This window comes from Balaenoptera musculus, chromosome 8 (genome assembly GCF_009873245.2).
Source record: "Balaenoptera musculus isolate JJ_BM4_2016_0621 chromosome 8, mBalMus1.pri.v3, whole genome shotgun sequence".
NCBI classification, from domain to species: Eukaryota; Metazoa; Chordata; class Mammalia; order Artiodactyla; family Balaenopteridae; genus Balaenoptera; species Balaenoptera musculus.
In genome coordinates, this window is record NC_045792.1 from 22080944 (window position 1) to 22093596 (window position 12653).

A 12653-nucleotide genomic window follows, 5' to 3' on the forward strand; every position below is an offset into this window, starting at 1 on the left:
CTTAAATAATGATTTGTCTGGATACAAAATTTACTACATCAAACATATAAAATTACTCCATTGTCTCGCATACACTTTGCATTCATTCACTCCTTACACAAACTAAGAGCTAGTGATTATCATCACACTGACAGCTCAGGAATCTGTTGAGCTGTGGCAGAGCACTGGCTCAGGTCACAGAGGTGCTGAGGGCCCACTCAGGTCCGCAGGCCTCTGAAGACTATTTTCTTAACCATTCAGCAACCAGCCCAATAGGTTTCCCCCCCACCCCCCACCCCAGTTCAAATGTGATTTAGAAGGAAAATATCTGGTCACTTGGGGACACAAGCCTTGAAAATGTATTTATAATTCAGGAAAAGGAGGCGGGGGAGGACAGTCTCTCCTAACCATGGTGAGCAATCTGTTCAGCCCCCAGAGCATGAAGTTTGATTTTCTTTTTATCTGGCTTTTATGTTCAAGGGAATATAAATGTCAGAAATCAAGCATTCCCTCTGGATCGTAGAGTAATAAATAACTTTCATACCATTTTGCACAGATGCTGTGACTAAACTGAGACCAGGAAAGATGCAGATAACTATAGCAACAAACTGATGATGAATCTATTTTTAAGAGCAACTGTTAAATTAGAAAGATTTGTCAAATTAAAAGAAAAAAACGTAGAAGGAAATAATTTAGGCACCAATTCTAAGAGATTCAAAGGAGATTCAGAACTAGAGTAAATGAGCAATCCACTCAGCTCAGAAAGAGACGAGATCATCATTTTGCAATTTTAAACAAAATTCTGAACATTTTAAGGCATAAAGGAGAGTTATACCTTGAAAGAATTAACGTATTACTGAGAATAGAAAAAAATATTTCTGAAATAATAAAAACTTTATACTCTAAATAAAATATAATATTAAGAATAATATCACTATCTGCCTTTAGGGAAATTCATATTTAAAACCAAGATATGAATATTTACTCTAAATTGATTCAGTTTTATTAATTTAACAAATATTTTTAACCACTCCAACATAGTAATACCACTCCTGGATATCTATTCTAAAGTAAAGAATACAAAATTTTCAACAGCAGCAAATGTTCAATGAAGCACTATTTTGTAATAGGAATATATTAGAAATGAAACCAAAATAAAGGAAACTAATAATTTACTGAGGAACAATTATTTGTCAGGCATTATCTGGGTACTTTACCTAAGTTATATTTAACAGTAATAATCTAGATATTCTTTCCCTAATGAGGAAATGAGCTCAAAGATATTATGTTACCTGTGAAAGATTAAACACATGGTTAATAAGAGCAAAGTATAACCTAAGTGACAGTGAATGGAATAATGGTTAATTAATTATGTACATCAATTTAATGTTTTCCATACAGCCATTAAGACTAATAGTTATGAAAACCATGGAGCAAAAAGGAAAATGTGTAAGATTTGAAATTTAATTAAACACACACATGTATATAATTGCCTCTATGCTATAATTACATAAAATTATATTTGCAGACAGGCAATGAATACAACATGAGGACAGCTGTTCCTTGTTAACGCACTGGTGTTGTGAATGGCTTTCCTTAATTTCAAAATTTCCACTGTTCATTCATTCATTCAAGAAATAATTATTGAATGTCTACATCAATGAGCAAAATAGAGTCCCTGTCTTCATGGAGTTTACATTCTAGTAAGGGAGACAAATGATAAATATGTTACATGAAATCAGTTAGTGACAAATGATATGAAGCAAATAAAGAGCATTGGGCAGATTGAGAATGATAGCATGCTCATTTAGAAACAGTGGTCAAAGAAGCCTTCCTTGGTGAGATGACCTTTGCACAGTGAACAGGTAGTAAGCCTCATGGATATAAGGACAGGCACTGCATGCAGGGGAAATAGCAGGTGCAAAGGCCCTGAGGCTGAAATTGGATGCCATATAAACATTTTAAAGATGTGGGGGAAGTTCATGTAGTACTGTTAAATAGAAATAGTATAAGGAAAAAAGGCTACAAAATTATGCCTACAATCTAACAACTATGTTAAAAAAACACCCAAAAAAAGACATTAAAATAAAAAGTACAACAATATGTTGATGGTGAGTTATCTTGGTATAAATGTAGTTTTTATGAGCAAGGGCTCCAAACCCAGACTGCCTGGGTTCAAATATCAGTTTTGTGACCTTAGGGAATTCACATAGCTTCTCTGTGCCTTATCTGTAAAGTGGGGGTAATAATAATAGTAGTTCCATAAGTACTATAGTGTTGTTGAGAGGTATGGTAGCAGGATAATATGCCCATAATATCCATGTTCTAAACTCTAGAAACTGTGTGTTACCTTACGTAGCAAAGGGGAGTTAAGTTGCAGATGAAACCAAAGTTGCTAATCCATTGACCCTAAAATAGGGAGATCATGGAGGGCTATCTATCTGGGCCCAAGATAATCACAAGGGTCCTTACAGGTGGAAGAGGGAGGTAGAAGAAAAGAGCCAGAGGAAGAGAAATGACAACATAAGCAGTGTCAGAGGGATGCTGTGTTGCTGACTTTGACGATGGAGGAAGGGGCTTTGAGCCAAGGAATGTGGGCAGCTTCCAGAAGCTGGAAAAGAGAAAGAAGCATTCTTTCCTAGAGCCTCCGGGGGGAAAAAAATGCAGCCCTGCTGACTTTAGCCCAGTGGCGTTATGTTGGAATTTTGAACTCCAGAACTGTAAAATAAATTTGTGTTGTTTTAATTCACCAAATTTGTGGTAATTTGTTATAGCAACAACAGAAAAATAATACAAGAGGGTGAAGTGAGTTTTTATGAGTAAAATGTTTAGAACAATACCTCTCACGTGGTGAACATTCTACAAGCTGTTATAATATTTGCGAGGTGTTTTCTACCACATTTTCCAATAAGCAATGCGTATGTATTGATTAAATATTTACCTTAAAAGTAACTGTGAAAAGACTACTTAAAAGGAGAAAGTGTTATCATCAGAATTACTAATTAATAGATGAAAAAGAAGATTTTAACTGCAGGAGAACAAAATTAATTCAAATATAAAATAAGAAGGAAAGAGGAAAAAAATGTTCCCTAAATTCAAAGACCTTTTATTCGATCCATTCTTCACTTGCTAACAAAATACTGACAAGTGGCTGTGGCTGGAATGGATTAAAAGAAGTTTCATTTTGGATGTGTGATTTATAGACTATGAGGAAAACTGTGAATCCATCTAGAATCCAGATGTAGGTCAGTAATCTAAGGCATGGAGTCCAGTAAGTTCCTTTACAGACAAGGATCATAAAAGCTTGGAATTTCACTCCTAGTAAAAGCCTCTAGGAATTTGTGAATTACATTTTCATTCCAAAATAAAAGTGAGAAATCAAATTGTATCAAGTCAACCAAGAGCACCTCCTCCCTTAATTCTTGGCTCCATCAGGTCTCCAAGGGACTCAAAAATTTCAGTTCCATCCAAACACTTAGCAAGCATCTCCCATACATATGATCGGACCCTGTGTTAAGTAGCACTGAACTTAAATACAGACAGAACATAATCTGTAATTTTTATAGTTGAAAAAAATATTGCCTCATTACTTTTAAAAGTTGGAACATTTAATTCTCATGCTCAATTTTTTTAGTCAAAAATATTTCTTGAATGTCTTTCTAAATACATTTAGATACTATTGAAGTACTTTCAAACAGACTACATGTTTTTTCAAATAATTTGTAATACAGGAATAGGAAACTTGGTAGCTTTTCACTTTACTACTTTGGAATTTTTTTCAGATACTTCACCATTTAGATGTTTGGCTAAAAAGTCAGGATGTTTATGATTCCATAAGAATTATATAACAAGATGTTTGTCAAAATGTTAGATTTTTAGGACAGTACTTTTTCCTTTTTAATTTAATTTTTAATTCTTATTAATGAAAATAATGCACAAAATAATGGATACCTGGCCCATCCATCTACTTTCCCAATTCCAATTCCCCAGAAACAACCACTTTCAATACTTTTGACTATTTATTCTGGTGTTTACTTCCATATTTTTAAATAGCTTCTTTTTTTTTAACATCTTTATTGGAGTATAATTGCTTTACAATGGTGTGTTAGTTTCTGCTTTATAACAAAGTGAATCAGTTATACATATACATATGTTCCCATATCTCTTCCCTCTTGCATCTCCCTCCCTCCCACCCTCCCTATCCCACCCTTCTAGGTGGTCACAAAGCACCAAGCTGATCTCCCTGTGCTATGCGGCTGCTTCCCACTAGCTATCTATTTTACGTTTGGTAAGATGGGAATAAAGACACAGACCTTTTAGAGAATGGACTTGAGGATATGGGGAGGGGGAAGGGTAAGCTGTGACAAAGTGAGAGAGTGGCATGGACATAAATAGCTTCTTTACACTGCTCTTTTATGATTTTTTAAAATTTAAATGATATCTATTGATTCCTACTATGCGAGATGAGATTTTAACTCTCATAGCCACCTCCCTCGTCCTCTCACACACAAATATATAATCTTCATCTTTTCCTATTCTTCTAAATTATCTATATCACCCTTTTTAGTTTAATCAACATTTATTGTTTACATTTTATGTAAAAATAATGCAGAGTAGATCCATATAGTGTATTACAGTTTCATTTCCTATCTTCTATAATATTGTCCTCCCTGGAATTAATAATTTCCTCATTTAGTCCAATTGTTTCATTTGCTATACAACTGTCACAAATTCATTCCTCAACTCTGACAGAGCTGGATTCCAGCACAGCAGTAAATCCATTAGATTCACTTTTTTTGTTTTTGTTGTTCCTTGCAAACATCACTGCTGGATCTCTCTGACCTGCTCTGAACTGGACTCCAGAGGTCTGCCACACATCAGTTGTTCTAAGACTTCTGGGTCATCCTCAGAATTGCCTTCACCCCGTTCCTGTTATAAACCTTGTTTCTAAGACACCTTGCCTTCTTCTCTCTTGGATGATGTTCTATCTTTAGGGAAGCACATCTTTCAGGAGCTGCCTGAAAAGGGTGCTTGAGGCCAAAAGTAAATTTTAAGAACTTTGGAGGTCCAAAAATATCTTCCTTCCACCTTGATGCTTCGTTGTTAGTTCAGCTGGATATAGAATTCTGTTTTGTAACTTCATTGCCTCCAGCAATAGTTTTCTAGCATATTGTTATCAGGAACCTAATCTTCTGATTCCCAACCATTTGTATGTAACCTATTTTCCCCCTTCTCTGGAGACTTTTAGAATTCTCTTTTTATCTCTAGTGTTCTAAAATTTTTATGATGATATGCCTTGTTTGGTTTTAGTTTTTATTCTTTGTCACCCATTTTGCTGGCCAATCATTCGGCCTTTTCTTTGAAACTTAGTTCCTATAGTCTGGGAAATATTTTTAGAATAGGTCTTTAATAAGTTTTTTCTATATTTTGTCTGGTCTCTCTTTTTGGAATTTCTATTACTCATATCTTTTGGAACTCCTCAACTTATCCTTTAATTTTCTTGTCTTTTCTCACCACTTTAGGGAGATATATTTTGAAATATTTCCTTAATTTATTTTCCAAGTCTTCCACTGAATTTTTAATTTCTGCTATCACGTTTTAATATCTAAGGTCTTTCTTTTTAAAGCAGTCTATTCTTTTTCACAGATACATTTTATTCTTTCATATTTCTGAGAATATTAAAAGGCTCACTTTTTCTCTGTTTGTTCAGTTCATTGTTAAGAGTCTTTCCTCAAATACTTGTTGATTTGTAGGTGTCTTATTAGAAATTAAATGCCTCAGTGTGGGACTTGTTGACTAGTGGGCTTCAGTGAAATATGATCCAGGGACACAATTGTATTTTTAAAGATTTGCAAAAATAGTCTCTGTAGCACTTCACTCTTGGGCAAGTTATATTTGTCAAATAAAAATCTTCGTAATGGTAATACATATATATGGAATCTAAAAAAAAAAAACGGTTCTGAAGAACATAGGGACAGTTCAGGAATAAAGATGCAGACATAGAGAATGGACTTGAGGACACAGGGAGGGGGAAGGGTAAGCTGGGACGAGGTGAGAGAGTAGCATGGACATATATATACTACCAAATGTAAAATAGATAGCTAGTGGGAAGCAGCCGCATAGCACAGGGAGATCAGATGGATGCTTTGTGACCACCTAGAGAGGTGGGATAGGGAAGGTAGGAGGGAGACACAAGAGGGAGGGGTTATGGGGATATAAGTATATGGATAGCTGATTCACTTTGTTATACAGCAATAACTAACACACTATTATAAAGCAATTATATTGCAATAAAGATGTTAAAAAAAAACCTTCCAGTCCCATGGTTTAGGATTAGGGAAATGATTACAAGCTTCATTACTAGTACTTGAGAGGCTGAATGGGGCTGGATGTTAGAGGTCTCACTTCTAGAATGCAGATCTCCACCTAACATCCTGTTTTCAGTAAAGTTCCCCTTTCACACCCTCAACTGTGTGTAGCCTCTCCAATTTGGAGCTCGTGTGATTCATCCTCTCTAAACAGTAAACCTCAATCCATTGGCCAGAGTAGGGAGGGGAGTTGCTCTGAGGAGGAAAATATGGGGTCCTAACTGTTAATGTAAATAAAGGCTCCACAAATCCAAGAGTTTTTATCCCTGCCCTGCACCTCCTATTTTCCAGGTAACCATGATCCCAAATTCCTGAGCCTCTCAAGTTCTGTAGGATGAGTCAGTTTGCTTTTTACTGGATTTCTACACCACAGGCTTCTATTTCAGATTTTTTAAGTCAGTTAAGTCAGTTATTTCTGGTTCCTCCAAATTCCTGCTTCCAAATATTTTGAAATGAATTATCCAATGTAAATTCATGTTTTTATGGCCTTGTAAGTATATGCCTTTTTTTTAAATCTTTTTTTTTTAAATAAACTTATTTATTTTTGGCTGCGTTGGGTCTTTGTTGCTGCACGCGAGCTTTCTTTAGTTGCGTGGAGCGGGGACTACTCTTTGTTGCGGTGTGTGAGCTTCTCATTGCGGTGGCTTCTCTTGTTGTGGAGCACGGGCTCTAGGCGTGCGGGCTTCCGTAGTTGTGGCACGTGGGCTCAGTAGTTGTGGCACACGGGCTCTAGAGCACAGGCTCAGTAGTTGTGGCGCACGGGCTTAGTTACTCCGCGGCATGTAGGATCTTCCCGGACCAGGCCTCTAACCCATGTTCCCTGTATTAGCAGGTGGATTCTTAACCACTGTGCCAGCAGGGAAGCCCTGTATATGCCTTTTTAAAACTCCCTTTTAATATCATTCTAGTGAGACAGGGAAAAAGCGGAGGTAAATACATGTGTTTATGCTATCATGTTTATCTGGAATAATCCCTTCCATTTTATAATATAATTCAATATTCTTTTTAATTTTCATGATTTTACTTTGAGATTTTGTAAGTATGAGGCAGTTTCTTAAGGAACTATATGCAGTTGCAAGCAGAGCATTCTTAAACACCCGTCTTCTTAATTTTCAATACATAGTAGTTAAAAGCATAGAAAAGGGGGATTAACGGACCTGTAATAAAGTCATATCTCAGTCACTTACTGTTTGTGTCGTCTTAGGCAAGTTATTTGACTACTCTAGGTTTTAGCTTCGTTTTCTATAGAATGGTAGCTATAATGGTATCTATTTCATAGTAAGTGTTAAATGAGATAATTCATATGTGCCATTAACTTCAAAGGGTGCAGAGAGTATTCACTATTCACAGATGGTATTGCAGACCATGCTAGGAGTTCGGGTTTTTTTCCTGAGGCCAACAAATTATTTTCCAGCAGGATGGTACAATGATCACATTTGTGTTTTTGAAAGATCCCTCTGGGTTGTGGCACAGAGAAAAGATGTATGGGGCAAGAGTGCAAGAAAAGATTGGGGAATTGCTTTAGTATCTCATTCTCAAGCAAGAAACTGGAATCAAAGTAATAAAATCAGCAATGTAAAGAGGTGTATTACAGAGACATTGAAGAGGCAAATTTGGCAGAACTTGGTAACCCTTTACATATTAGGGGAAAAAGGCATCAAGGAGGTGTCTCAGTCTCAAGCTTGGGAAGCTGGATGGATGGTGAGGAAACAAGATGACAGGCAGGTTGAAAGAAAGCTTTCCACTTTAGAATCATGTTTGAGGGGCCTCAGAGATATTTAACTGACCATGTCAGTTAGGTAGATGGGGAGTTAGGCCTATAGATCAAAAGAAAGACCTAGAATAGGACACTCAAATTATATTCCAAAATCTATTCAAGTAATAAAGGGGCTGAAAATCATGATACTCTTTGTGGAACACCATCAAATAGCAAAAAATAAGCCTACCCATAATAAGGAGTTTTAAGAAATTAAATAGATATGTGCTTACATGATATTAAACAAGTAGCATCAGACATAAAGACATACATGGGAGAAAAATGTATTAGTCCACCCATTAGCTTCTTTTTTTTCATGGAATCTGGGAAATTTCAACATTGTTTGACTCTACCAACCACGGCTTGAGTTCATAGAAGACCACTATGTTAAAAGTATTGTAATGCTAATATAGATGAACTTCCCTTTAATCAAAAAAAAGCTTCTTTCTAAAGTAAGCATGCCTATTTATGTTTCTAAATGGCTGAAGATAACATCTTACCTTCTGAGCACCTAAAAAAACATCCTTACTGGGTTTGCTTATCTCAGTGGTCTATATTTAGTAATTCTAAAAGCATCCAACCCAACTAATACCTCTTTTGAACTCTGGTTTCAAAATTTTTAAATGTCAAAGGACCCAAACATACATTGTTCCAAAGAAGACATACAAATGGCCAATAAGTACATGAAAAGGTGCTCATCGTTAATTATTAGGGAAATGAAGATCAAAGCCACAGTGAAATATCACCTCACACCTGTCAGGATGGCTATTATCAGAAAGACAAGTGATAACAAATGCTGGCAAGGATGTGGAGAAAAGGGAACCCTTGTACAGTGTTGATAGGAATGTAAATTGGTACAGCTATTATAGAAAACAGTATGGCAGTTCCTCAAAAACTTAAAAATTGAACTACCATTTTGATCAGAAAGCCCAGGCTTGGGTATATATTGAAATCAGGATTTCAAAAACATATCTGCATACCCATGTTTATTGTAGCATTATTCACAATAGCCAAAATATAGAAACAACCTACATATCCTACAGCAGATGAATGTATAAATAAAATATGGTATATATTTACAATGGGATATTATTCAACCGTAAAAAAGAAGGAACTCTTGCCATTTGCAACAACATGAATGAAACTAGAGGGCATTATGCTAAGTGAAATGTCAGACAGAAAAAGACAAAAAATGTGTAGTATCACTTATATGTGGAATCCAAAAAAAAAGCCAAGTTCATAGAAACAAAGAATAGAATGGTGGTTGTCAGGGGTTGAGAAAGGGGGAATTGGGGTGATGTAGGTTAAACCAATGTACCAATGAGGAACCAATGTACAATATGATGACTATAGTTAATAATATGATATTTTATGCTTGAAAGTCACTGAGAGTAGCTTTGAAGCATTCTCACTACACAAAAAATAAAAAGTTAACTATGTGAGGTGGTAGATGTGTTAAGCACCTTGGTCTTGGTAATCATTCCACAATGAATATGTATATTAAATCATCACATTGTACACTGTACATATATAGTTACAGTGTCAATTATTCCTCACTAAAGTTTAAAAAAGATTATTTCAAAAAGAAAGAGCACTAAAAGGCTTTTTTTAGTGGCCCCTCATTCTTTTCATGCCACTTGTGAAAAGAGCCTCTATTAAGACTGTAACTGGAAGGCAACCTAACATCTTATGCACACTAATGGACATAAACTCTTGCCAGTCAAGAGTTTGCAATAAACTCTTGCAATTTATCAAAAGAGTGTCAAAAAAAAAATCAACTAAGCTAGGTGTTAAACAAGCATGCAAGTAAACTGGGGAGCCTGGCTAGTCTCCTTCTCTGCCCTGTATTTCATAGAATTATACTGTTCTAGATGGCCCATGAGGCCTCAGGGTGCTTGCCTATGACTGTGCTTCCCTACTGGCCTGGACAAGAAGAGTGTCCTCTTACATCTCTTTGGAATTTGCAAAGCAACATGCTTACAACCACAGCAATTCTAGTCTGTTAGTCTTAACTGATTGGACCCAAGATCACAGGCTTATGCCAAGGGCAGCCTATTAGAGATGTTCTGTTACAGATGGCAAGCAACCAACTCAAAACTCAGGGCATGCCGTAAAAGGCCATGGCTCAAATGGAGCAAACTCAAATATGAGTAAGATTCTAATCAAGTTGCTAAAAAACTCACTTAGAACAAGGCATAAATATGGAGCAACTCCTGGGGTAAAATTTATTGATATTTCATTTCAATAGCCCAGGATATGAAAGACTCTGAACTCTTCCTTCTGATTCCAGCAACTAATACTTCTAATTGGAAAAGTCTGCTGCTCATATTACCTTATGAAATGCAAACCCACTGAGATGCCTGCTGGTACTTGCAAGTGAACTCACCCCTCTGTGCTCTTTCACTTTTAGGACAACATTGTGCAGTGAGAAAGCTCTGGCTTGGAGTCAGGGACCTCGGTAATAACCCACTCTCCCTGTGAACAAGGACAAAGACAAGTTGCATCTTCCCTGAACAAGTCTGTCTTCTCATTTATAAGAGGAAAGAATTGAACTGTATTATTTCTAAGTCTCTGTCTGTATCTATTTGATGAAAGAACAGTTTTAGATGTGCTCCCTGTCTGAAGAGTGCAGTGTACTAGGTGGTATATTGCCTCCCCACCAAAGATACCCACTCCCTAATCCCAGAAACCTGTGAATATATTACCTTACTTCGCAAAAGAGACTTTATGAAGGTGACTAAAGATCTTGAAATGGGGAGATGATCCTGGATTATCTGGGTGAGTCAATGTAATCAGAAGGATCCTTATAAAGAGGGAGGCAGGAGAAGAGTCAGAGAAGGAGAGAAATCAACAGAAGCAGAGTTTGGAGTGATATGTCCACGAGCCAACGGATGCTGGCAACCTCTAGAAGTTGGAAAAGACAAGGAACAATTTTCCCCTTGACCCTCCAGAAGGAGTGCAGCACTACTGATATCTTGATTTTAGCCTGATGAGACACATTTTGGATTTCTCACATCCAGAAATGTAAGATAATATACTTATGTCATTTTAAGTCGCTAAATTTGTAGTAATTCACTGCAGGAAAAATAGGAAACTAATGCATGTGGTAATCTGGGGGAAAGACGGAAAATACTTTTTCCTGTACAGAAAGTAAGGATCTATAAAAAACGTGAGGCTCCAGAAAAGCAGTTTATGCTTTTTGGAGAGTGGCAGGAATATGCTTTTATTATATAAACTGGCATGGGGTAGAGGGAAAAAAAATAGGAGATATTTCATACTAACTGCAATGTTGTTTAACAACCATCCTGTTGTATTACAATGAATTAAAATAATACTTTAAAAAATCTACAAGTGTACGCTTTCAAAGGTGACAGGTAATCAAGAAGTACTCTGCTTAAGTGTCACCCCTTGTACACATATAGCTGCTATATCAGTAAATATATTATTATTCATTCTTTTTTAAATTCATTTATTCCACAAATATCTATTCAGTACCACTATGTACATTATGCTAGGTACAAAGAAATACAATGATAGAATAATTATGATAATAATATTAATGATATCTTCATGGTTCTTACAAATTAGTAGGGGAGGAACTATTCAAAGTGTTAGGAGAAGGAAAGGGATAGAAAAGGGTTTCATGGTTTTAGAGAACTCTTTATGAGAGAAACAAGAGAAAGAGAGAGATAAAGAGAAATTACCAAAGTCACTCAGGATCCCAGAACTCAGAAATAATCCCAATTAAATTACATTTTGACCTTGGTTTCATCATTTCCAGCCTCTTGTTGATGGATGCATGCATGTATATACATTATGTAGAATACACATTATTTCTGCATAGAGAGTATAATACATATAGAATCACAGGAGCATGTCATGTGGGGAGGGGGCAGCTAAAATAATGGGGGATCCAAGAAAGCTCCCATAAAGGCTACTGTCTACCTACACTTGAGGGTAACACTTAAGCTGAATTCGGCAGGGTGAGTAGAAGCTGGCAAGATAAAAAGGGGTGGAGGGAGGGAGGAATGTTCTGAAGAGAACAGTACAAGCAAAAGTTCCAAGACCGAAGAAACATGGAGCCTTACAAGGAAATCAAGTAGAACGGAATGACTGGAGCCCAGGGAGAGAGACATGCAGGAAGAAGTAGGAAATACCAGGCAGAGGAGGCCCAAGCAATCCAGGGTCACAGTGAAAACTTAATCCCAGGTCAATGAGAAGCCACTGAAGGCTTCAACTAGGAAAGTCACATGATCAGGCTTATGTTTTTAAACTTGACTATACTAGCCACATAGAGACTGTAATGCAGGTCTGTTCAGTACAAGAAGGTTAAGAAGAAAAGCCTGGTGATGAACATCAAATTCAGGGAGTCAGGAGGCCTGTTATCAAGTCTCAACTCCCCTACTAAATAAAAATAATGGTTGTCATTTACTAACAGGTTACTCTGTGCCAGGCACTGTTTGAAGTGTCTTACCTATTATGACTCATTTACTCTCCCAGAATCTCTATGAAGTAGGAATCATTACTATACCCATTTTAAAGAGAAGAAA